This window comes from Cuculus canorus, chromosome 12, assembly GCF_017976375.1.
Source record: "Cuculus canorus isolate bCucCan1 chromosome 12, bCucCan1.pri, whole genome shotgun sequence".
NCBI classification, from domain to species: domain Eukaryota; kingdom Metazoa; phylum Chordata; class Aves; order Cuculiformes; family Cuculidae; genus Cuculus; species Cuculus canorus.
Window position 1 is genome coordinate 15,937,422 of NC_071412.1, and position 25,772 is coordinate 15,963,193.

The following is a 25,772-nucleotide window of genomic DNA, read 5'->3' on the forward strand; positions in this document are numbered from 1 at the left end:
GGGAAAGTGCTTTTCTCCTGCTGCAGGACTAAGCTGCAGCAGAGGGAGGAAGAGTAGCTTGGGACAGGTAAAATAAATTCAATATCAGTGATGTGCTCCTGTTTAGATGCAGCCTCAGGTCCCCACCAGGTATTTGCAGCTGATAGCCACTATCATTGCTAATCCCTGGCTCCCTTGGGCAGCAGCACCATCAGGGTTTCATGCCCGAGGACAGGACCCAGGGCTATGGAATGCAACAGAACAACAGTGAAGCTGGTCCTGAGGTGTTCCCAGCTCACATGAGGCGGTAACAGAGACCCTAAACCCCCAGGCTAAAGGGTGAAATTAAGCCACCAAACCCCATTTGACCTGCCTAGTGTGAGGAGCGGCAATGTTGGAAAAGTATGGCCCACCCTGCTGCACACCAACCTCCAGGCAACCTTACCAAGTTCCAAACCCCATTGGCCTGAGGGATGCTCTGCTCTTTCCTGGGCATGTTTTAGCTCTAGTGGGTCCTGGTCAGTGTAGCAAAGATGCTACTGGCTCAGGGTAGATGTGTGTTTCAGATGGTGGCTCCTGCAGGGGGATGTACCTTGGATGAAAGGTACACCTCAGCTGCAGGAGCCACCCTTACAACCTAAGAAATCCCATGTATCCACCACTGCAAAGCAGTCAACCAGCACCAAACCACCCTACTGTAAGCAACACCGGATCAGCGCCCTCCTCTAGGCCGGCAAAGCCTCCAAGGGCACAATCCATCCTAACCCTGCTGTACCCTGCAGGGCAGCAAAGACCAGGTACACCTGTCCATCATGGGGATGTGGTATGCAAGTCCCAGAGATGCAGAGAAACACCTTTGCATCAGATGCACTGCCCTGAGTAGAGAGCAGCACTGAGCAGGCACGGACATCCCATGGGACATACCCGGGAGATGTAGCCCCTGGAGACCTCATGAAGAGCTTCATTTTGGCCCTGGCTGCAGAGAAGGCACGTGCACAGGTCAGCACCATTTCTTTTGCTTCAGCATTCACATAAAGCAAATTCGAAAAGGAGAACAAAAGGCAGAGGGGATCTGGGGCTACAAGGATCTCGCCCAAGGAGCTGAAGAAACAGCGCTTGTGCTTTGAACATCAGCATCACCCACACAGCTAATGCAGTGCACGCCTGAACTGGTGGCTCAAAGGTGCAAGGGGAGCAGCGCTTGAGCGTGCCAGGAGACTTATTACCCCCCAGCCCCGTCTGGCTGCCCGAACTCGGCAAGAGGCTTCCCACAGGCAGCCAGCCGCTGACCCAGACCCTGCGGGAAATGGAGCACTGTGGGCTGAGAACAACCCCAAACAATCAAACAGGTTGGTTATTTGCAATGCTTACTTCTATCTGATGGAACCCTAGATTTGAAGCAACTTTCTCTCCTTGCTACATGCCCGAGCAGTGCAAGAGCATTACGCTTCCCTCTAAGAACCTCGTGGAAACTGTGGAGGAGGAGCTTGACTCCCTGAATGATCTTCCAGGCATCCCATCTCCTGCTTCTTGGCTTTCCGCTTGCTTTGCTCTCTTCCTCCCCTCTACACAGCCCAGGCTCCTGTGCAGGGAGCACCGAGGGTCGATGCTAAACGGCATGGTTGCTGTCGTGCCTGGCTGCCTCCCCAGCCCCCCGCAGCAGGGCCAGCCCAGAACAGCCCCTCTGCCTTGTGCTGGGGCACACGCAGTCGCCGTGAGCAGCAAACAGGCATAGCTCGAGAAAGATACATCCCACTTCCAAAGCAGTGCGAGCAGCAGCAAGAGAGAAGATTCTGCCCCTCCATTCTGCTCTCGTGAGACCTCACCTGGAGTCCTGCATCCAGTTCTGGAGCCCTCAGTACAGGAAGGACATGGAGCTGTTGGAGCGAGTCCAGAGGAGGCCACAGAGGTGATCCCAAGGCTGGAGCATCTCTCGTATGAGGACAGGCTGAGAGAGTTGGGGTTGTTCAGCCTGGAAAAGAGAAGGTACCAGGAAGACCTCAGAGCAGCTTCCAATACTGAAAGGGGCTCCAGGAAAGCTGTGGAGGGGCTCTTGGTTAGAGGGTGCAGGGAGAGGATGAGGGGGAAGGGTTTTCAGCTGAAAGAGGGGAAATTGAGATGAGATCTTGGGAAGAAATATTTTCCTGTGAGTGTGAGGAGGCCCTGGCCCAGGGTGCCCAGAGCAGTGGTGGCTGCCCCATCCCTGGAGATGTTCAAGGCCAGGTTGGATGGGGCTTGGAGCACTTTGGATCCAGTGGGAGGTGTCCCTGCCCATGGCAGAATCGAGGTGGAACTGGATGGGCTTTGAGGCCCCTTCCAACCCAAACCATTCTATGATTCCACATCCCATCGGCAAGGGACTGAGCCCAGTGGGCCAGAAAGCTGAGCTCCCTGCTCCCAACCAAGCCCAAGCCCAGAGCTCCCACCAGCCTGGAGCCAGGCACTCACTTTGCTGCATCGTCCGTGCAGACAAGCATGTCAGCGGTGCTGTTGCGTGTGTCTTATTTTGCTTTTTAAACATGTTAAAGCAGACTGTTTCCCTCCCGTTGCTCTCAGATGTGGTTGAGTTGTTTTCGCCAAAACTTCCCAAATACAAAGTTTCCACCTAAAGCAGACATTACCCACAGAAAGTTTTCCCCCCGAGCTAAGTGCGAAGTTATAAGCAAATAAAACTGGATTTAATAATGGGAAATATTCATCATTCTTGTACGCAGGCCTCTGAAGTAAAACCACCCTCACAGAAAACATCCTACTCCAGAAAAACAGAGTTTATGCTGGATGCGCACTGCTTTTTTGACCAAACGACATGGAAGACCGGGTTTATTTTCCCTTTGTGTGGACACAATCTCAATGTTCAAATCCCCTTTCTTTACAGCATAGAAATTATTGAGGTGATGTGGTTTTGGAGCGTTTTTTGAAGAGGTGCCCAAGCCAACTTTCTTCCAAAAGCTTCCCAGCACGGCAGGGCCCTCAGGTCTGCCAGCACTGAAAACTGCCCCCCACCCATCAGCCCATGGGCACGGAATGGTCCTGTTCTAGTTTCCAATCAAAACCAGTAAGGAGATGGATAAAGGTGCCTTTAACCGGCTGCAGGATGGTAGTGAGAGAGCAGTGCTCTGGGGCAGCACGGCTGCTGGGAGCCATCACCATCACACAAGAAACAGTTATGGAGCTCGCAAATATGCATTGCCTCTACACAGCAGCATCTTCTGCTGGCTCCCATCGCCCCTCCACCAGACACACTAGTAGCATAGAAATATCAAAGGTGTGAGCATCTCTGGCACATCCAATTTGCCATCTTCCCATCAGCACTTCCACAGTGAGCAAGGTTTTAAATTCATGAGGACTTCAACATCTCAGAGTTTTTTGTTCCTCAAATCTAGAGACTAATTAAACACAACCAAGGAAAGCTTGGGGATTCTCTGCCTTTTTTTTTTTAATGAGAAATCAAGAGATAAATATCGCTGAGTGTGAAAGCACAGCAGAGTCTCAACAGCAATGAAACCATTGCAAGGCAAGCTTCTCACGACATGTGGTCATCAGACCTTTACTTCATGCTCATGATGAAATTGCCTTGAATTACACGGCCTCCTAAATGCAAAGCTCCCACGAGAGCAGGGTGCAGCACCAGAGACCTGGCAGGCAGGATCAGGCAGCAACATGTGTTTGGAACCGGAGGCTCCTAGGTTGGGGTTTTGGATCTGTAGGAATTCGTTAGGGGACATTGCGCAAGCTGCATTGGGTATGGTGTTTTCCCAGAGGGGACGTGAAGCAACCCTGGTGCTCTGGGAAGGGCAACCCAAGGTGCATGTAGACCTGCAGACTGGGCTGGGCTCTGCCAGGCAGAGGTGTTTTCCAGGCTGTACCAACATCCACCCATCTCCGTGCCCCTCCGTGCCACCCAGGCATGGAAGCTGGGGTTTATTTGGGGTTTCAGGGCTGCAGGTTTTCACCAGTGCCCAAGGCTTACCAAGGGGTATGGAAACAGGAAAAATAAGCAGGAAGGTGAAAGTCCACTTCAATCAGGTGCAATGCACTGACAGATCTCTCCAAGGATATAAGAAGGGAGGAAAACCAACAATGCTCCAGGTTATTTCTCTCTCCCAGGGATCTGGAGCAACATGGAGGACCACAGTAAGCTGAAACAGCATTGCACATACCAGATTCATTCCAAATTTGGGACTAAAACAGCAGTTTGCCCTGTCCACACACAACCTCCACCGCTTCACCTCAGGGCTATGGAACAGCAAGCCCAAGGTGAGTGACTGCCTGATCTGCTGGAGGTGACACAGGGTGTGGGTCTTCCCCCCGCCCTGAGATCGGCTCAGGAAGGGGATGTGGCAAGGTGCAAGGTTCAATCATGGCAACAAGTCCCCGCTGACCATCCCAAATGGCTGGTGCTTGCCCAGAGTCCTTGGAAGAAACAAGGTTAATAACATCCTCAGGCTCCTTCAGCCCAAAACCAACATCAGGCATGAGAAGATCTCAGCCTGACCCTGGGACTGAGAGGCTGCCCGTGCCCACAAGAGCGTGCACCCCAGCTACGGCAAAGTGGCTGGCTGATAAAGGACAGAAACCACTGCAAGTTCTGACTCTCAGACACAGTTTGTCTCGGTCTTTCACAATTGCATCCGCCACGTGCTTGTACTCTGCCATTTCAGGCAGAGGTGCCCGGGGGAAGGTCATGCTCTGTAACCGGACATCAAGGTACCTCCTCAGCCAGGGAATTTATGATCCTCACTGATACACTATGATCCCTTAAAGACACTTCCCTGTATCCTTCCATCTTACACAGCTCTTCTACACCAGCCTGGGAGGTGCTTTTAGATGCTGCCTCTCCTTTAAATGGAGGATCACACAGAGCGGGTGAGAACGCAGCTATTTGGAAGTGACAAATCTCCGTTTTCCCCAGGAGCCGACTGCAAAGCACGAGCCTCCGAGCAAAGCTCCTCTTCCCAGAAAAGAAAGAGGAAAAAAAGAGCAATGCTTCAAAAATCAGAGCTTCCTCTAAAGGGATTAAAAATGGAAAAAGATGCAAAGCATCCCATAAATTCCCCCCTCTCCAAGGCAGAGCCGTGGAGGCGAGAGCTTGCAGTTGTCTGACAAGGGCAGTACGGCACATTCCTCCTTGACCGTAACGCCTTCTCCCTGGAGATTTGGGATCAGTTTCTTTCCATACCAGAGACAGAGAGCATTTGTCAGCTTTAAGAGGGACAATGTTGTGCTTCGACCTGCCGGCAGGCAGCGGTGAAGGTGCTGACGCTCATGATGGGCTGGAGGATATGGGCTTCAAGAAAGGGTCAGGAGCCTGAGTGTGGATGAAAGGGGATGAGCCATCAGCATGGGCTGAGCTCCAGCATCCAGCTGAGCTCCAGATGCTGCTCCTGCAGTTGCACATAGGCGATAAACACACACAACACCAAGGTCCTGTGGGTGTTGGGGCCTCTGGTCCCTCGTTACATCAAGGGCAATTGCAGAAATGGTAACACAGAACCAAATCATCTGCCTGGCACTACCAGAAAACACTGTCGTGCTTCTGATATTTGGGCTGGGGGAGGTAGGAGGGAGAATCACAGCCTCATCTCTGCTCCTGATTAATTCTGCATGCTGATGACCCACTGCAAAACAAGACCGAAGCCACATAACACAGCAGCCTCTGGTAATGGACTTCCCTGTATCTGAAGGACTGGTGAAAGCACACAGGGAAAGGAAATATGTGTAGAAATCAGGAAATCAAGGCTGTGAATAATGTATCAATCAACAACCTCTTCTTCTGGGCTCGACAAGTACTACTCAGAGCGCTCAGAAAAGTGATTCATCTGTGATGTTATTGTTAAAATCCACACCAATCTGGGTTTTAATAGACACCAAGTGCTCTGATGGGCATCAGGAATGAAGTCTTTTAAAAATTCATATTTATTTCTAAAGAATAAGCTGACTTTTTTATGCTTTAACCTAAAAAAAAAAAAAAACCAGCAAAGAATAAAACAGAAAGCTTTCTGCTTCTCTGCCAAAACATCTCCCAGGGCAGCGGTGGCTTGGAGCAGGGACACCAGGCTCCACAGTGACAGAGCTGTGTGGAGCTGGAGTCAGACGCAGGGCCAAGGGACTACACAGGTATCCACAGGGGGGAAGCATGGAAGAGAACTCAATTAACCATCTGTGGGTACCCCAAGCACCCATCACTGGTGCTTAATTGAATTGCAGAGAAAGCAATAAACCTCCCTGACCTCCTAATGCGCGCATTCAGTTGTCATTATACTCCTCAGCCTGACCTCTGCCCGTGTGAAAAACCAACTAGGAAAACCAGCAAACCCCAGATATGGATACTGGGAACGCCACTCACTGGAGAGAGTCTCAAGAGCTTGGACAGGATTCCCTGGCAGCAGCCTCCGTGCCCTCAGAGCCCCGGGCAGCCTCCAGGTCTGAGGCTCTGGCTTGCAGAAGCTCTCTGTTTCTGGGGACTCATCAGTGTAAGGAGAGAGAGAAAGGGAGAAAGGTGCCAGTCGGTGGTGGCCCCAAATCCCCAGTAGGACTCCCTCGCTTTGCCGAATGCCCGGGTCTGTGCTCCACACTGCAGACAGACGCCTTGCACAGCTCCCACCCTCAGCAGGAAGGGGCTCACGGGTGCCAAGATCCACGCAGCGCTACACGTCAGCAAAGGAGTGGAAAACCACATTAGGTGCAGGCTGACGACTGCTCATCGGCATCGGAGAGTTTGCAATTAAAAGACCAAGTGATTTGGGAAGAACTGAGATTAAGGTGGTGCTAATGGGACTTGCAGAAAGGATGCCAATGCTTCTATTAAATGTCTACAACGTACCTAGAACAAACACATCCACTCCTGGAGACCAGAGCAGGATACAGCGACACTCAGCACTGGGAACAGTTTTCAACAAACAGGATCCTCCACCGTCTGGAGCCCGGGAGCAGAAATGCACAGTAAGCCAATCTCCAGGTGTCAGGGCGACAGCAAAGTAAGGTCCGTGAGCACTGAAACAGAAGCTGCTACCCCTTGTTCCCCAACACCATGTGCAGGACTGTTAGATAATAGGAGATACCACTTACTCATCAGCAAGGCCGAGGTGGCTGAAGGGCTTCCCAAGTTCTGCTGCATAGCTTTGCCTGGGAAAAGAAGTCAGGGGAGAAGCTAACAAGGGCAGCAATCTCTGTGGTTGCGCTGTTCCCCCCCTCCCAGCTCCCTCTCCCTGCACGGGCAGCCCCAAACACTCACGCAGATGCCAAACCCGTGTAAAACGGAGGCTGAATTCTGGGGAATTAGGAAATTTCCATTTCAATTCAAATACAAATTAAACTCAAAGTTGTCATCAAAGAAAAGAAGAAGATGAGGATCAAAGTGATGCAACACTCTGGGAAAGGAAAAGATTAAAGAAAGTAAATTGAACAAGATTTTAAAGAGATATTAAAAGGTGTTAATGCAAGCTAATGCAGCTAATGAAGAGAAAGGGAGGCTATTCAATTAACATTTGCAGCAAGGAGAGGAGAGCTTTCTACACCTCCGCTATAACATCAAAGGGTGGATGCTACCTCTTATTAAAAGGGAACATAGAATATTTAAAAGGCAGAATAGATTAAAATAGATTTCAGATAATTATGTCTACCTCCATAATGGCAACAGTTTATCATTATATTCCGAAAACAAATCTAATAATATGTGCCACATACTGTGGTTAGAAACATTCTTTGAAGTGTTTCAGAAAAGCAGCAATTAAACTAAAGAACAGACAGGTCTGTGGTTTCTCAGGGTAATGGGAAATGTCCAGCTCAAGCTGTGAACTTCGCCCTTCACCCGTGCTCGCCCTGCTGGCCTCCACCAGCCGAAACGCCAGGCGAAGGGGAGGATGCTCCGCACGGGAGGTGTGAGCTGCGATCTTCCCCGCAGAGAGGAGACCTGGCGAGCCCCGCTGCGTTATTAATACGAGGTGACGGTCGCATGCTGGCAGCCAGCGCGAGCGCGTGCTCGCAGGGACCTTCAAGTGAAATTAAGAGACGTGTGCTATAGCCAAAAGGACCAACTGCTCAGCTCCCACCTTTGATCAGCAGAGCCAGCGCTCAGCCTTGGCACTGTCACAGCAACGCCGCCTCTTTCCTCCCAGCCTCACCGAAAGGGGACAGGGGAGAAAACCCCAGCGAATGCAAACGGACAGACAAAGCAGCCCGACAACCCACAAGAGCAAAATGACAATCCAAAAGCCTCCTTCTAATCACCCCTCCAGGGCTGTGGTCCTGCTGGCAGGGAGGATGCGCCGCACATCATCACAGCCAGTTCTGCTGCAGAGCCCAGCACCTTAACACGGGAGATGCTGTTTGTCTGGTTTCGAGCAATAATTAGAGACAATGTTAGGATTTGCAAGCACCTCAAAACTAAACAATGAAGCCCAAGTACAATCCCATCTCCCTGCATCGCGGTGGACGCTATGTGGACTGGTGTGGTTTTAGCAGCAGGGATTGCTTGCATAGTTCTGCATCACCACAGGGATTTTATTGTCACAAAACAAAAACAGAAGAAGTGGAAAACCCATGTCTTGGGAAGAGCAGAGGGCTGTGATCCTCCCACTGTGCCGGGAAGCACCCAAGCGCCCAAGGCCCAGCACAAGAACAGCCAGGGCAAGGCTGGGAAGCACGTATGGGAAATGGTGTTTAGCTCCAAACTGGAATCTCATTCAGAGGCTACAAGCATTTTTGTGTGCAGAAGATGGGGCTGAATGGCCTGAAGCGATGCCCAATTCCTTGTCTCAGTGCCGTTTCTCAGGGCCAGATCCTTTCTTGCTTTCAAGGCCATTCTCTGTCAGCAGCCCCAGCTCATCCCTCCAGCACGCTCCCACGGCACAGACGCTGCCAAGGCAGAAGCAAACACCAAAGCTTTCTGAAAGTTATTTTCTTTCTGGTTAAGGGGAAAAAAAAAAAAAACAGACACTGCATTAACCCCCGGGCGAGGTGTCTGAGAAGGAGAATTGATGTATTTTTCATTTCCTCCTGAGAGGCCCAGCACTGCTCCCAGCTCCTGGGAGCCGGCGGTCTGCCTGCTCACGTATCCCCACGTGCGGAGAAGCCAAAACCACCTGAAGCACCCAGGACTCCGGTGTTTCAAGAGACTTACACAGATTTGTCAGCCGCTTCTGTGGCTGCTGGAGGCATTGCTTGGTGTCTTCAGAGACTCCTTTTCTAAAATTTGGCCAAAAAGAAAAGAGGTAGCAGGGAAGGGTCCTTTTTTGCTCTGTTTTGGGGTTGGATTTTGTGCTTGATTTGATACCAATAACAGAACAGCATCTGTCAAAACAGAGGTACTGCGAGCAAACAGCAAAGCTGTGGCTCCTTCATCCCTGGAGGTGTTCAAGACCAGGTTGGACTGGGCTTTGAGCAACCTGATCCAGTGGGAAATGTCCCTGCCCATGGCAGAGGGGTGGGACTGGATGATTTTGAGGTCCCTTCCAACCCAAACCATTCTATAATTCTATGAAACATCTCTCAGAGTTGGTAGTTTAAAGATGCTCTGGCTGGCTTGAATTTTGCCCTCACACCAGAACCCTGGTGACCCTGGGCAGCAGTTTGTCAGCTCATGCCAGAGGAGCAGCCCCTGGCAGCACTGCAGCCGCTGGAGCACATTGTGTTAAACATAAAGGAGTGAGATCTGGCACTGCAGCGTTGAACCAGCTCATGCAGGTGGGCATTAGCACAGTCTGTGTCTCATCCTTGCCCTTCCCTGCTCTGAGCTGCACTCAAAGCAGCCCAGCCCTAAGCTTGCCAGAGGCACACACAACTCTTACCCTGCAGGAGACCCCCTTCCCCAAGAGCATTTCTTCCCTCTCTTCCCGTCCTTGTTTCCAATTCATTGATCTTACCACTGAGATGATCTGCGTTGTCAAAATCTCTTTTTGCCTTCTTGGGTAACGCTCCTGTCCTGCAATTCCTGCCTGACTTTGCACTTCATCCATCCAACAGGGAGGAAAAGGAGGTAGAATGTCCACTGGTTCAGACTCCATGGGAGCTGGGGATCCACCACTTGCAGCTGGGACACCATGGACCTGGCACAGACCACCATGCTCTCCCCACACCAGGTTGTGCTTTGAGCAGCTCCTGCATATGTCTCTCCTCTCCCTCTCCTGCAAGAGGCAGCCCAGAACGGTGGCCAAAGGGAAAGACCTTCTCCAGCCCTGCCCATCCTCGTGGCATCGCTCAGAGCACAAACAGTAACGGGTGCACGCACCAGCACTGCTTCCCTCATAGGAGGTGCCACTTCCCATCCCATCCCGCTCCCTTGGCTTTCCCAGGGCAGCCCAGGACCTGCTCTCCCACACATCACAGCCACGGACACATCCCCGAAGCAAGAGGGAATTGTGCCCTTGTGCCACAGGAGAGCAACTGGATTAGGAGACCTCAGCACTTACACAGGCCGGGTGACACAGGTGAGACATCCTCTTCAGTGGGTTTGATTTTCTGCTCCTTCTTCCCTGGAAATCACCTCAAATTCGGGCTGAAGCCCTGCAGGAGGGGAGTCTCACCGGTGCACAAGTGGGTGCTTCTGCAGACGGAGCTCTCCAGCAAAGCAAACCTTTACTTTGCAGTAATTGAGTGTTTCCTTGAATCAGAATTAGCAAAATCCACAGGTTTCGGGATGGACCGCTTCACCTGATGAGCGGAGGAGAGGCATGATCTCTCTAGCTAAGCAAGGGCATATAAAACACACTGAATTAGCAGAGCTCATTATCTCAAGTGCCAAAGGATTTCGTAGAGATGCAGCAGCTTAATAGCACAGCATTAGCCTGGTGACCTGCTCACCTCCACCAACCAAGCGTAGAATCCACTCCTTCTCTGCTATTAGGAGCGGCCGGAGCACGTGCATTAACGACCCACCTGAGGGTACCCTGCCCGCCCCTCGCCAGAGCCTGCTCAGATGCCCAGCGTGGAAAAACTTCTCACCCCCGTTTGAAGAAAACCTGGGGTTTGGGGATCCTTTCACAGGCAAATGTCAGCTCTGATGGAACATCTGAATTTTCCCATGGGAGATGTCTAAACAAAACATTAACATTTTGACTTAAAATGTCATTTCACTCTGGTTCTTCAATTAAAAACAAAATGACATTTCAAGTCAAAACATTGATTCAGAACTTGGTTTTTTTTGTTGTTTTACTTTAGAAACTGGAATTATATTTCAGGTAAGAGAGACAAGAGAGAGGCTTATTCAAGAGCACTGCTTTCTCCCAGGTTAGCTGAGCAAACTCCCTAGGAAACACAAATTCTGTGGACAACCAACTTTAAGAAAAGTTTTTTCATTTAAAAATGTTCCACTAGGAAGACAGTGGCGCCTGAGGTAATTCACATTGTCCCAGGGAAGTGAAGGGATGCCTTCACTCCACGTACATCAGGCAAAGCTCTCAGTCCCTGCGCTGCACAGGCTGTACCGCAGGCACAGGGCATCTCGTGCCCAGAGGATGCCACTCTCCTCAGCCCCCTGCCTGTGCCCATTGTAAATCCGAGCCGTTTGCTTCGCACTTAACACCATGATCACGATCAGACTTTCCTCTGGTAGAATCAGAGTTGAAAAAAATTCCCTGAGCAATTCCCTGGCAGACTTTGACATCCTTTCCTTGCCTGATTTGTTCTCTCTCTGTATAAAACATTCTTTTATGCACTACAAAAATACTTTGAAACCAATTTATCCTTAAGCATTACAAGGCCTTGTTCCTCCAGCTGCAAAAACATCTGGGAGCAGGTTGACCTTTTCCCCCGGGAGGGCCGTGGCGTTGCGGCGCGGTACCTCATGGCAGGCGTCTAAAGCAAGAGGAAGATTGCAGACTGCGTTACAGCATCGGAGGGAGTATCCTTTGCTGCAATTTAAATACCGAATAAGCAGTTACCAGAACAAGAAACTATATGTTAGAACGTGGTGAAATGTTCACAATAAACTTAAAACCATACAGAATTTTCTTGGTTTTGGCTCTCAGTCCGGACTTCAGGCTCAGTTTATATCCATCACGGGGTGCACAGGGGTTGGTTTGTGAGCCAAGTCAGGCTGCTGGTTTTATTGTTGGGTGAAGATCGTGAGAAGTTCGACTTTGCGGTGTTTTCACATGAAATTCAGTCACTGCAACAAAGTTTGCTTGGGGCTTTGGACTTGCCAGAAAGGGATCCCACTCCCAGGCAGCAGCGTGGCTGCCTCACTGGCCAGGCTTTCCTCTGCTCCAACGCACAGCTCTGGATGGCTCTAAGAGATGAAGAGAATGGAAGGATGGACTTAAGGAGCACCTCTGGCTCATCCTGGGCCATAACTTTGGCTTATCTAGAGCTTTAAGATGGAAGAACGCCTTGAGTGACAGGAACGAGCCCACTGCATGGACATGATGCACAGGTACTAAACATGCTGTTATTCTCATTGCATTGCATGAGGGGCAGAGGAAGCCAGAGGATTCCCTCTCCACCTGCCGCAGCCCTCCTGCACGCATTAAACAGGAGCTGCAGAGATGCTCTATATGCAACACCAAGGAGAACAGCCACAACATTTGCTGCTTCGAGCAGGGCACCCATCCCAATACGCAGCACAGGCAGCTCTCGGCAGAGGGTCTCAGCCAGGCTAAACACACGTCGGCATGCGAGCTGGAGCCAGGGCTCCCCACTGACCCCATGCAGCCGAGACCCACTCAGTCTCGCTGGCCTTGCTCACATACAATCATCTCACACAAAGTGTGACCTTTTCCAGCAGGAGACTGGAGGCCCCTCAGGCTGGTACGTCCAGCCTTTGGCCGCCCCAACCACACGCCACAACCTGCAACTGGGTAGGAAGGTACCTACCACCTTCTGCTCTCCCAGAAGCTGACCCACAGCTGCTCTGGCCCTCCTACATCGAACTGGATTGGGATCCCTGAACGTGACCATTAAGGAATACCTAGTCTGCATATTGAGAGATGGAGGCAGGCATGTGGAGCACTCAGATGTGCTGGGAATAACAGGTAAGGGATATCTTGGTGCCTAGGGACCCTGCTGGCAGAAACACACCCACCAACCAGACTTTATGGTCTTTTAGCCTTAGTTCGCGCGCAAACAAGAACTTAAACTTCAGATCTGGATGCTCACAGAAATAGTAAGGCAAATTTAGATGCCCAAGTCATTTAAAGACAGGAGTGTACGTGGCTCCAAACAACATCAGAGCTCTACTGTGGATACACGCAGACATGTTTCTGCTCCAAGGAGATGATTTATAAGGAAAGGCTGGCAAAAGAGCAGAAAAAGTGGCCTAGGGTTGTGGAGAAATTTGCTCGAGGCCACATCAAACCAGTGCCAGGGCAGAGAACAGCATCCAGGTCTCCAGCTCCCACCCCAGGCCCTTGACAACTGAACCACATCCAACAGCTTCCCAAAGATGTAGCCAAACCAAACCACAGACTCGGGCAGAGCTCGCACCTCGGTTTGTCTGAGGCAAACAAAGAGATGATGAAAGTAAAATCCATCTTTTCCCTTTGGTCCTTCCCGAACTTTTCTGCTGAGGAGATACACGAGCAAAGCCAGGCCCAGAGGAAGGGATCATGGACTCAAGCTAGCAGCATTCTGCCATACTCGTCACTGCCTGTGACAATGTCTTTGGAGGCCGATAGCACCTGATGTCCTGTTTCCCCACGAGACCTTCCACACTGATCCACCACAACAACAGCCCACATTCCCGCATCCCCACGAGACCTTCTGCACTGATCCACCACAGCAACAGCCCACGTTCCCACATCCCCACCAACTGGCAGGGCAGGCTGCCTGCTTTGCCATGGCAGCTCTTGGAGCCTGGATTTTGTGTCCCTCCAGATCAGGCTGACGAGGCAGCCGAAGGACACCACAGGCTGACAGCTTCAACCAGCATCTCCTCCACCACTTGTCTCTACCACCACGGGTGCTGGCAGCCAGGAGCCTTGCAGATTTCCTGCCGTTACACGGTGTTCCTTCCCCGCGCGGTGAAGGAACTGTCACTTTGCTCTAATTAGCCAATTAGATCCCCAATTAGCTGATGTAATTACTCTAAGGAAGTGATTTCATTTAAGAAAAACCTTACTCCTGAAAGCAGACGGAGCCCGCCCGTCACCAGCAGGAGCGGCCGGTGGCTGCGGTGCCCAGGCTGCAGCAGGGCTGGCGGAAGCGGCTCAGCATGCGGGGAACAAACAAAGCGTCATCCCCGCAGCCGGAGCAGAATCAGCGCTGGGCTCGCTTCGAACCCACAAAGATAGCTTCCCATCAACAATTTGTTCTTTAGAAAGAGATCAGATAATGTAATCAGTGTGGCTCCATCTGTTGAAAGGACGAGGGGGGAGGGGGAAATAATACTGCTTATTTACATTTTTCTCCTTTCTTGATGTAACTTCTAGATCTAATCAGCACCAAGCTGTGCTTTAATTGGGAAGATATAGCAGAAGTGCATTTCCCAACAGCTCATTTGTTTCTTCAGCACAAAAAAATCATCAGTCAAATGGACAAGGTGGCACTCAGCATCCTCCTGCATGGCCTGGGATTGGTCCTCCCACTCTCTACAGGCTCTGGAGCCACTGCCGGGACTGCAGGGTCTCCACACAGCTCCTTCCATCACCTCTCAGGAGCCAGAAGACAAAGGTGAGATGCTGCAAGGGGCTTGGACAGTTGGATAACCAGCGGGTTCGCAGCGGGCTGTGGAGCAGGAGCTTTGGAGGAGATCACATTGCCGTGACTTTGAAGCCTCTGCTGAGCCCCACGTTTTGACTTGGCGGCTGCGTACCCCATGGCAGGCAAAAGAGCCCGAGAGCAAAGCATCCTCCCCAGAACAAGGGAAGCTATTTTTGTGCAACAACGGGAATAGCTGCTCTCCGCCGAATGTGACTCGACAAGCACAATATCTCCCCCAGCCCTCCAGCAGCTTCAGCTGTAAAAGTCTATGCAGATACTGTGACCTTTTAAGAAGGCACAGATCTGCGAGGTTTAAATAGCACGCCACAAAGACTCGCAGGCAGAGCCTCTGCCAGACAACTCGTACACAAAGCACTCACAGAAACCATTTCCAGGTCAGCAGAGATGAAGGAAGAGGAGTGACCTTCGCCAGAGAGGCCCAGGGATGGACGGCTGAGCCGAGAGCCCCACAACCACAGGCAGATGGTACTGGAGGTGTTGAACAGCGTGAAGCCAGGTTGTCACTGTCACACCAATGGGCACAACCTCATCTGCCACCGACAGTTTTGAGCTGCAAATTAGCAGCCAAAAGCTGTTAAGAGCTCGAATTCATGCACAGTAGTCAGAAAGGGATGGGGACAGGGTCCAGACACCCAGTCTGCCCCCCAAAGCTTCACATTAAGGCAGAGATAATGTGTGTATGCAAGACAGGTCATTGGAGGACAGAGCTGTTTGCACTCCTCCTTTCCCACAGCCCTGCTGGTGGCTCAGCTTGAAAAATCCCCAAGCTGGGCAAATGCTAACACACTAAACTGTGGTTTGTGTCACCTAAAGCCACTTTGCAAAGTCTCAGTGATCTGCAAATAATTAAAAGAGAAAGCAATCAATCTTGTTGTTCAAAACAGTGATTAGCCTGGGAGAACCCGGCATTGTAATTCTGCAGGCACCCAGGGGGAAGATGCTGCATGCATAACGATAGCTGCAGTTCTCACAAGTTCAAGGACCACAGGGTGTTCTCCGGTTGTGATGGGAATTTCCTATCGGTCTCTGAGGCTGTGTCATCCTCTGTTTCACAAGCGCTTGGCCAAAAGGAACAGAGAAACAGCTTTGTCGCTTGTCAGAAGCAGCCTGGCCCCAGCTGCCATGAGTACCAGTGCACTTGTAGGTGGCATTTCCAAAGGGGTGACCCAGCTGTGGTGCAGAAGAGGGGATGCAGGAGGGATGAGAGACAGAGCATCACCAGGCCTCCTGCCAGGCAACTGCTAGAAGACGCTCATGCGTGTAGAGAGAGACAGCTCTTGGAGAAGCCAGGAGAAGGCACACCCAGACAGGCATGACAGGAAAGGGAAGTGCTGCCCCATTTTTCTGAGGAGACCTTGGACCAGCCTTCCAGCTCTTAAAGGGCTCTACAGGAAAGCTGGGGAGGGCCTTTTGATCAGGGAGTGCAAGGATAGGATAAGGAGAATGGTTTTCAGCTGGAAGAGGGGAGATTGAGATGAGATCTTAGGAAGAAATGTTTTCCTGTGAGGGTGGGGAGGCCCTGGCCCAGGTTGCCCAGAGCAGTGGTGGCTGCCCCATCCCTGGAGGTGTTCAAGGCCACGTTGGATGGGGCTTGGAGCCCCTGATCCAGTGGGAGGTGTCCCTGCCCATGGCATGGGGTTTGAACTGGATGGGCTTTGAGGTCCCTTCCAACCCAAACTGTTCCATAATTCTATGGTTTCGGAGGAGCATGCAGAGATGCAGTGCCTTGTTCACACAGGGGCTGATCCATGCCATGGATGCCACTTGCCAGACTGCTCTTCCCCCAGGGCATGCAGGGTGCTCAGGATCTGCAGCAAATCAAGCTGTGTTCTGCCTTTGCCCCTAACACACGGCCAAAGTGAAGCCTGCAGAGCAGCACAAGCAGTCGGGGGCAGGAGGCAGCCCCCAGCACTCACCGCGTCTCCGAGGGCTTGGCTACTCAACCCTCACCCAGCCTCATCCACCTCACCACAAGGCAGAAAGCCCAGCAGATCCACGCACAAATAAAACTACTCCATGATTACTCTGGGCAAAGAACAGCAATAAAAACCCCTCCGCAACCAGGAGAGACCAGCATACACACATATGTAGGTCTGCGTAGCACTTCCTACCCACCTTCTGTTGTGCGTTTGGATGTCAGACGTTGCATCTGTGGCTAAAGCAACCCACAGTGATCAAGAAGTGATTGCACAGCTTTTTGCACGGGGCAAGGCGGAGAGTTCTGTTTTGTGTATCATTACGGCGAGCAGCAGCGGTTTCACAGGCGCGGATCTGGCCTTACCACAAGGCGGAGAGGAAATGGCAATTATTTGTTGATGGTTTTTCAAAGCCCTCAGCCAAGCACAAAGCACAGGCAGCTCCCCTGAACCCATCACCCTCTGACTTTCCAAAATCTGCCACCAGGAACTCCCTGTTTCTGCTCAACCACTGCTCACTTCACCTCCTACCTGCTCCTCTCCAGCGCAGGGAACACCCCTCCCAAGCCAGTGCTCCACATGACTATGGGAAGACTTGCTTGGGAAAAAGCAATATTTCAAAACCAAATATAAAACCAAAAAAAAGGAAGAAAAGGCAGAAAACTTCTCCCTCAGCCCGCCCCCCAACCTCCCAGCCCAGAGCCACTGTGACCAAGGAAACATCAGCCTGGAGAAAGGAGACTTCTGAGAGGAGATGAAGTTTTCTGTGCCTGGGAAACAAACTCCACTGAAATAATAAGGACTTTCATGGAAACATAAAATAGTATGGATTGGAAGGGACTTTAAAGATATCTAATTCCACCGCCTGCCATGGGCAGGGACACCTCCCACTGGATCAAGTTGCTCAAAACCCCATCCAACCTGGCCTTGGACACCTCCAGGGATGGGGCAGCCACAACTTTGCTGGGCAACCTGGGCCAGGGCCTCCCCACCCTCAGCATGAAGAATTTCTTCCTAACATCTAAACTACATCCTCCTCCTTCCTATTTAAAGCTATTCCCTTGTAAAAAGTCCCTCCCAGCTTCTCTGTAGCCCCTTTCAGCACTGGAAGCTGCTCTAAGGTCTCCCAGGAGCCTTCTCTTCTCCAGGCTGAACAACCCCGATTTTTTTAACTTGTCCTCATAGCAGAGGTGCTCTGATTTCCACCACCTTTCTAGAGAAGAGAGCAGGTTTTCATCTGCTCCCAGCATATAATACGCTGCCCCTGGAACAAGGCGCTGGATGCCACAGGAATACATGGAGAGCTACATTGAACTTGGAAACAGTTCTCATTTTCCCACATCCCTGTGGGGATTCTCCTCACTTACTGCAGAATGGAAAATAAGGACTAAGCAGGCAGCACTATCTTTGGCACAACAGAAGGAGTCTCTCCATGATGGGTTCCTTCCTTCTACTCCACAAGGGAACAAGAAGCTAAAAGAGATCTCTACTCGGAAGAAATTTTACCTCCTGAATGTGAAGGCAGCAGACCTGGATCAGATCATGGTTTTGTTGTGTTGATGCTCAATACAGCCCACTTGGCCTCACTGCTGTTTCTGGAGGTAACACAAACAGAAGACTGACAAAGGTGACCATTTAACAGAGGCAAACCAAGACCACCAGCAGCCCACCACGCTACAGGGCTGTTAACAAAGACCCACACAGCATCGGAACCAGCGAGCGACGCAGGAAACAGCTCTGTGGCCTCAGAGCTCCCAGTTAGTGGAGACAATGAGTCAGCCCAAGCTCCACCACAAAGCCACGGCCCAACCTCAGAGCTCCTCAGCACTCTTCACCCTGAGGGTCCCTGAATCCATCCAACAATTGGGCTGGAGGTGGAAGGTGCAGGACTATCAGGGAGCTGCCTTCAGGGAGCAGGGTTCAACCTCTCCCCAGAGCCAGTCCCGGCTGCACAGACACTTTGCAAACACTCCCAGCCAGGGCGGGCACCCTCTGCCTCTCCTGAAATGCCAGGAGGGATTTGCATACGCGGCTGGAACTTGTGGGAGCAACGCTGGGATCTCGCAGGAGGCAACGCGAGGGGCTGGCTGAGCAAGAAGGGCTCAGCTGCAATTAGGAAGACAATTTTCTGTAATGTTTTTATTGGGAGGGTTTCACATGCCGATGGTCTCCAGAGGCGGAATTCATGCCTGTGAGGTTTTGCTTCTCAGCCCATCCCTTTGTGTGATACTTAGCTTAAGCTGTATCTGAAAGAATCAGGCTCTCTTATTATCAAAGCCACAAGCCATCTGGTTCCACTTTCCTGGGGAAAGGGAATGAGTGGAAATCTGGTTTCACTTGGGTTTTCCTTCCCTGGGTTATGGTTTGCTCTATGTTTAATGTTGTTACTGCAATATGATATTTGGGCAGTGGGTGGCCTGTTTCCCCCATTTGAAACTAATTTACAGCTTTGTCTGGCAAAATTGTTGCTTCCAATCAATTAGCACTGACACAGAAATTAAACCATCCTGGGGTCTCAACACATAAGGAAGCAGGTCCTCAGTTGTTGGAAGAAATTCCCTGTTCAGCGGGGATTCCGGTGGCTCACCCTTCCTCTGTGCCAGGCTGGGGTTTGATGTTTAAGGATCCAGGCTGCATTTTTAAAAGGGATTTAACAGGCAAGGTTGAGATCCATCAAGGATGCTGGTTTTGTTTTACTGCCATGACCTTATTAAGGAGATGGACAAAGAAGCCAAAAATAGAACACTAATAAATAAAGCCTGAATCCACCAAAACACCCACCAACACCTCAATCACTTCCTCTCCAAAACCATGCTGGACTCCCCATCACCTTCCTCTCCACCATTTCCTACCAGCCTACTCCAAGGAACATCTCCCTTCCATCAGACGACACACACGTTTCAGCTGCTCCCCAATGGCTTCAGCTCGGTGTGACCTGCGGATGGTACGATGGGATTCACCATCCAGAACCCCCCAGGGCTGCTCTCTTCATCCTCTCCCAATGTATTTTAGAAACAACCCCCCAGGGACACAGGTGATATGAGGGGTGGAGAACAATTCGTGCCAGGAGTGCTGAGCCAGAGCCCGCGCTCCTCCAAAGACCAACCGTGGACGGCTGAGCTTGCTTCAAAGGCAGTAATCGCAGCCACAGAGAGCTTTGGCTCTAGAAACTGAGAATGTGAAGTCTCTGGAGAACAAATGCTGTCCTGAGACAAAGGCGAGGCTCCATGGTGTGACTGGCAGCCATGGGGTTTAGTCTCAGAGCTGAGAAGCAACACAAGTCGTTTAGTGCAGCAATGACACCCTTAAACCTTCCTATTAACTGCATCAGTGAGAAATCCAGTGTTTATTTCTGATGGAGCCCTATGGGGAGCACCGATGCTGGATATCAACAATGAGCTTCAACCAAAAACAGGACTCCAAACCTCCAGGCAAGGCTTTTGGCTCTAGACCGAGGAGCCAAGGATGAAGATTGCTGAGCACCTGCTGCAAGCCTGGGGGATTCATTGGTCTGCTCTCCACTCTTTGGACAGGAGGTAAGGTCTGAGGCCCTGGGCACCGCACGATACAGGACAAGTTTTAGAGAGACGGGGACTCTCAATTTTTCACATCACGTCTACAAGTACTATGACCCCCTCTGCTTTGCCTCCCCTCCTGCACATGGTCAGATGGCACCTCAAACAACCCCATCCCAGTTCAAGGCAGACTATCCATCTGATAATTCCAGAAGCAGACATTTAGAACCAGGTCGGGATCTCACGTCCCGGTCAGGCACATCTCTGTTCAAAGCTGAAGCTGCCCAAGCAAAGGAGAGCCATCAGGTCTGCTGCAGAGCCACGCTCAGCCCAGCCAGAGCTGCTAGGAGAGGACAGCATGCCAGCAGGCTCCATGCAGAGGAGCAGCGCAACGTGCAGGGAGCTCTGAGGAACCAGCATCACCCCTTCTTCTCCATGGAATCGGCAGGACCTGCCAAAGACCTGCCGCAGCTGGGAGAGGCCACCAACCACCACTGCAGCCCTTTCCAGTGGCCACGTGCACTGCCGGGGCACTGGGTGGAGGCAAACTTGGCCTCAAGTGCTTGCTGAACATCAGCCTTGACCTGAGCCCGTTGCTCTTCCAAACTGTCAGCCCTCCCTGTGTGCAGGCCATCACATGAGCCCGAGCACCACTGCCTTGAGACGCTGCCATACGGCACAGCACAGCACAGACACCTCCTGCAAGAGCTCAGGCGCAGTATCTCATTTTCCAGACCCAGCAGCTGCCAAGAACTGGAGCTTCTAAACCTTCCTTCAGCATTTGGACCCTCAGCAGAGCTGCAGGAGCGTGGGTTGTTTAGAACAAGCAAACAAAAAAAATTCTAACCTCTCTCTCAACAGGAAGAAAAATATTTTTTTAAAGTATTGAAGTTTTTACAGCTGGTGAGAGACAGCGATGGGGGAGGCTGGGGGCAGCCCTGGCCAGCAAGCTCCAGGCAGAGTAAGAGCATGGGAGAATACTGAACCAGAGAGGAAGAAAGGAGACGAAGAAGCTGAGATAAAACTGACATAACTGACCACCTGGTGCCCACGGAGAAGGGCACCAGAGCCTCATGGCTGAAGATGATAGAATCATTAAATGGTTAGGTTGGAAGGGACCTCAAAGCCATTCAGTTCCAACCCCCCTGCCATGGGCAGGGACACCTCCCACTGGATCAGGGGGCTCAAAGTCCCATCCAGCCTGGCCTTGAACACCTCCAGGGATGGGGCAGCCACCACTGCTCTGGGCAACCCATGCCAGGGCCTCCCCACCCCCAGCGTGAGGAATTTCTTCCTAATGTCTAATCTGAATCCTCCCTTTTCCAGTTTAAAGTCATTCCCCCTCATCCTATCACTCCATGCCCTTGTAAAAAGTCCCTCCTCAGCTCTCCTGGAGCCCCTTTCAGTACTGGAAGCTGCTCAAAGGTCTCCCCAGAGCCTTCTCTTCTCCAGGCTGAACAACCGTAACTCTTGCAGCCTGTCCTCACAGCAGAGGTGCCCCAGCCCTGAGATCATCTCCATGGCCTCCTCTGGACCCATTCCAACAGTTCTGTATATATATACGGAATATATATATATATATACATGGATGCATATATAAGATGCACCAGCTATAGCTGGGAAAATTCCCTGGCTTTGAAGACCAGGTCTTCCTGGAGACAAACAGCTCTAATCCACACTCCTGAGTAATTCTCTCTTTGGCAACACATCATACCAGCATCGATTCAAACCTCAGGGCAGCTGCACTGGCTTTAATCTAGGCTTTATTTTTGTAAACTGCAGTTTCAAGGAGAACACTCACAAAATGGATCTGGGGATGGGTGGCAGGGAGCAGAGCCAGAATCACTAATGTCTGCAGTGGAAACACTTGAGCTTCTTCAAGCACAGGGACCAAATGTGAAAAGCTTTGATCCTAAAATGCTAACAGCCCTGTGGGAGAGAAAAGGGGTCAACCTCCTCCACTGCTGCTAGGGCAGCTCCCTCTGCTGTCTTTGCTCGCCAGCTGTTACTCACAGACGCAGGTCAGTTCCAGATGGGCTCACAGCAGTATTTCATCAACATGTGGTCATTAGTCTCCTCTGTAAAGTTATCACCTACGAAGAAACCAGTCTCCACAGAAACCAGACTTGAAAAGGAAAATGCCATCCAGGCAGCTCCATTCGGCAACCAGCTGGATTGTCCACAGAAAATAAATTACGTCCACAGGCTATTGCGAAGCCAGAGAGGAGTCAATCTCTGTCTCCAACATCCCTTTCATACGTGGCCTGCTCAGTGAGGATTAGCAGAGGAACCGGTGTGGTGGACACATGGGGCATGGCAGGAGCACTGTCAACAAGCGTGTTCTGACCAAGAAAGCCAGGTCCACAGAGGTTGGTTGGGCTCTACCCAACACCAATTCACCCAGTGCAGGGACCATTTGGCCCCAGATTCCTCCAAGGATGCTGCTTCTGGACATTGGTAAGAAGAGGCTCTGGTCTTAGGGCATGTGGCAGAACGCTTCACCTCTTTCAGAAGAGAAAGATGCATCCAAGCACTGTATAATGGATGCTTCCCCGAGAGATTGTGCTTGGCTGAGCAGGTCCAGCTGGTTCCACTGTGAACAGAGCTCTTCACCAGGCTTGTGCTGGAAGCAGACAGCCACTGCTGTGAGAGAGACTGAGGATTTCCTAGATTAGAACCTATAGTTGACCCTCAATTCTTAGCAACTACAAGTGCTTTTAAGAGGGAAACAAACAGTCATTCTGACATCTTTGGAAATGAAGAGATCAAGTATTCCAGCCTTGCGATAGCTATGAACCATGGCAGATATACTGCTGCTCTCCAGACATCCTTGTTTTCTCAATGAAGGAGTAATTCAATCGCCCGCCTGGCTATCCTTCAGGGGTTTTAAGCTGTGTTAAACACTCTCAGATTGAGAGATTAATGAAAATGTCTTTGAGGACATTCAGAACCAGGGGAGATGCTCATAGAGCAGCCAAAACACCAGACAGGATGGTTAAGCGAGCTGGCATGAAACCTCCAGCACACGTGGCAGACAGCAGATGTGCACCTCCTTCAGACATTCTTCTTCATAGAGCACTTAAAGAGCAAACCTCACTACTTTCTTTGCATCCATCACCTATCACCACACAAACCGGGTCCAGGACCACACCAAACTGCTGCCAGAGCAGATAGAAGGCAGGAGGGTGACGAAGATAGGAAGGATTTTTTAGAAGTAGGGGGACCTTTGCCACATCTTCATCTTGCTTGCAACACTCCTCCTGCTTCAAGGTAATGTTCTCAGCCACCTAAAGCAGTAGGGTTTGGAACAGCTTTCTCTGAGCTTTCAATCACTCTTGGCACAGATTTCCTCTCGGTTTCCACTCCCTCCGCAGTACTACCTTTGCATTAACTCAGTATCACTCAGCTCAGCGCTCCCCAGAAGCAGCATTTGGGCAAAAAGCTGCACAGTAATGACCAGCTTGCGCTTGTCCCTGTCTCTGGCACCATCTGCAGGTTGCAGGGCCATCCACAGCCCGGGGCTCCTGCATCTCCCCCCTCCCCAAAGGCACCAGCCAGGGGTGCATGGGAAGCAGAAGGCTCTCCTAAATCGCCTGTTTAACCACCGAAGAGCAGCACAGGGCTGACAACTCGAAGCCCAGCCAGCACAGAAGAATGCTGCAATACGCAATGGAATAGTCTCTCCTATTAACGTGAGAATCATTTTTGAGATCATTCAGGGAAGCAAAAGAAAACTAATAAGAGCATACATGAAAAGGGCAGCGTGCTGCTCAGAGATGTCGACAGAGAGCTCACTCGGCATTAGCCAGGCCTAATTTCTGTTACAGGCGATGTCTCACAAACCTCTAGCGCGTTCATCCTCCCAAGCCCCGAGAGAGACACAGCAGCGCTTTTATCTCCAGCGCACAGGCAGCAAGCTGAAGCAAAGAGGGATTTGGGGACCAAACCAAAACCCGCCTGCGGCAGGTCCAAAAAGCCAAGCATCTCTCCCAGCTTCTCAGCCTACCACGCAGAAGTCTTTTGTGATAGGAGAACCAGGGCTGCCCATGCAGATCTGTCAGCAGGGAGTAAGAAAACATTTTCAGATCTTGTGGGTTTATGATGACTTCAAGGAGCCTTACAGGGCTCAGGATCTGACCCTGCGTGCTCCTGGGCACATGCCCAGCTCTCACAGGGTTCAGTAGAAGTGTTCGCAGCCAAAGCCAGCCCACAGCAGTATTTATAAGCCAGGGCTGAAAGACGCCCCAATGAGGTTCAACCAGCACCAGGATGAAAGAATGTACCAACTTACACAGCCTGAATCCCCCAAATCATAGAATAGTTTGGGTTGGAAGGGACCTCAAAGCCCATCCAGTTCCAACCCTCTGCCATGGGCAGGGACATCTCCCACTGGATCAGGGGGCTCAAAGCCTCACCCAGCCTGGCCTTGAACACTTCCCCAAGCCCAGTGCAATTTTATTCCCTTCTACTCGACCCAATACCATTCTCTATTCTCACGTCCAAACTGCAAATGAACAGGCCAAGCATTTATACATGTCAGGAAGAGAACGCTTTGGGGCGTACATGCCCACTCCAACCCTCTCATCAGCTGCACACCCCATGACCAAGCCTCCAGGCAACACCTGGACCTGAGGACATCACTGCAGCCCCAAGGACCCCAGGCCTATGCTCCCCTTGGCCTGACAGCTTTATCTGTTCCATGGCAGATCCAGGGTTCAGCCTCTGCAAAGAGGAGGGGATGTGCTTTCCAGCACTGGCTGAAGCAGGCGTCCCTCTCTCCACGAGCTGCCGTTTCACTCGCACCATTGCCTGTCACAGCCCCTGCTGACAAGCCACTTACCAGCAGTTATCAGGTTCTGGCTGGAGCCAGCGGAGTTTCTTTCTCATTCTTTAGAGAAGGAAACAGCTGTGATAGTTATGGGGAAGGAGCGGTGGTGAAAAGCAACCACTGGCACGGGGATGAGGAATGCAGGAGGTCGGAAGCGCTAAGAAGTCCTGGTTTGCGCAGGAGAGGCTGGTGCAGCGAGGCTGCTCTGGTCCAGGGCACCTGGCTCCTTGCCCACCTTGCACACGCAGTGAACAAGCCTAAGGATTTCCACCTCCGCTGGGAAGCCCAGCTCCCCAGGCACTGAGCCAAACCCACTGCGGAAGGCAGCCTTTCCATAGCGACTGGAAGAGGCGTCAGTTCAAGCTCCCACACCCTGCACTTGGGTGGGAGCAGGCGAGGGGAATTCTTCACCTCGCTCTTTGGCACGGCGGAGGTTGGCTGATCCAACAGCTCCATGGCAGTTAGACAGCACCTCCCACAAGGCAAAAACAAACAAGCAGGCATGCTTCTGAAGAGCTTTTGGCTCTGGTTTTATCGTGGAATGTGCTGAAGATTCAACATTTCTGCTGTTCTGAACACCTGTAAGTGTTTCCTCAAGTATCGACTCAGCATAGCTTAGTGCTGAGGAAATTCCATATCCGAGACTGAGCCATCCTGCGTCTCCACCAACATACTGGCGTTAGCAGCGTTTCAGTCATGATTCCCATGCTGGATACCAGCCTTAGAAGAGGCAGAGTCCAAGCATGGACATGGAAGGAGCCCTCATTCCACAGACTTTATCACCTAAGAGATTTCAAATGAAACATTCCCAGCACAATGAGAAATGCCGCAGGATTGGCACATTTCCTCCCTGAAGATTATACTTCGTTTCTGCAGCAA

General features: G+C 51.3%; 1 long non-coding RNA gene across 10 annotated transcripts in view; it reads right to left on the bottom strand.

The window, feature by feature from the left end:
- LOC128853354 (uncharacterized) overlaps window positions 1–25,772 on the bottom strand; it is an 80,795-nt gene that overhangs the window by 45,889 nt on the left and 9,134 nt on the right. For 5 of the 10 annotated variants that reach the window (XR_008451843.1, XR_008451842.1, XR_008451840.1 and 2 more), the window contains exons 2-6: window positions 10,389–12,205; window positions 9,101–10,103; window positions 7,048–8,884; window positions 6,803–6,895; window positions 1,806–1,951 (exon numbers count right to left, since the gene is read on the bottom strand). This is a non-coding gene — a long non-coding RNA (uncharacterized LOC128853354). Of the gene's footprint in view, window positions 1–1,805; window positions 1,952–6,802; window positions 6,896–7,047; window positions 8,885–9,100; window positions 10,104–10,388; window positions 12,206–16,749; window positions 16,888–24,905; window positions 25,301–25,772 lie in introns of those variants that run through there. The other 5 variants (XR_008451838.1, XR_008451841.1, XR_008451846.1 and 2 more) reach the window with 5 other exon arrangements.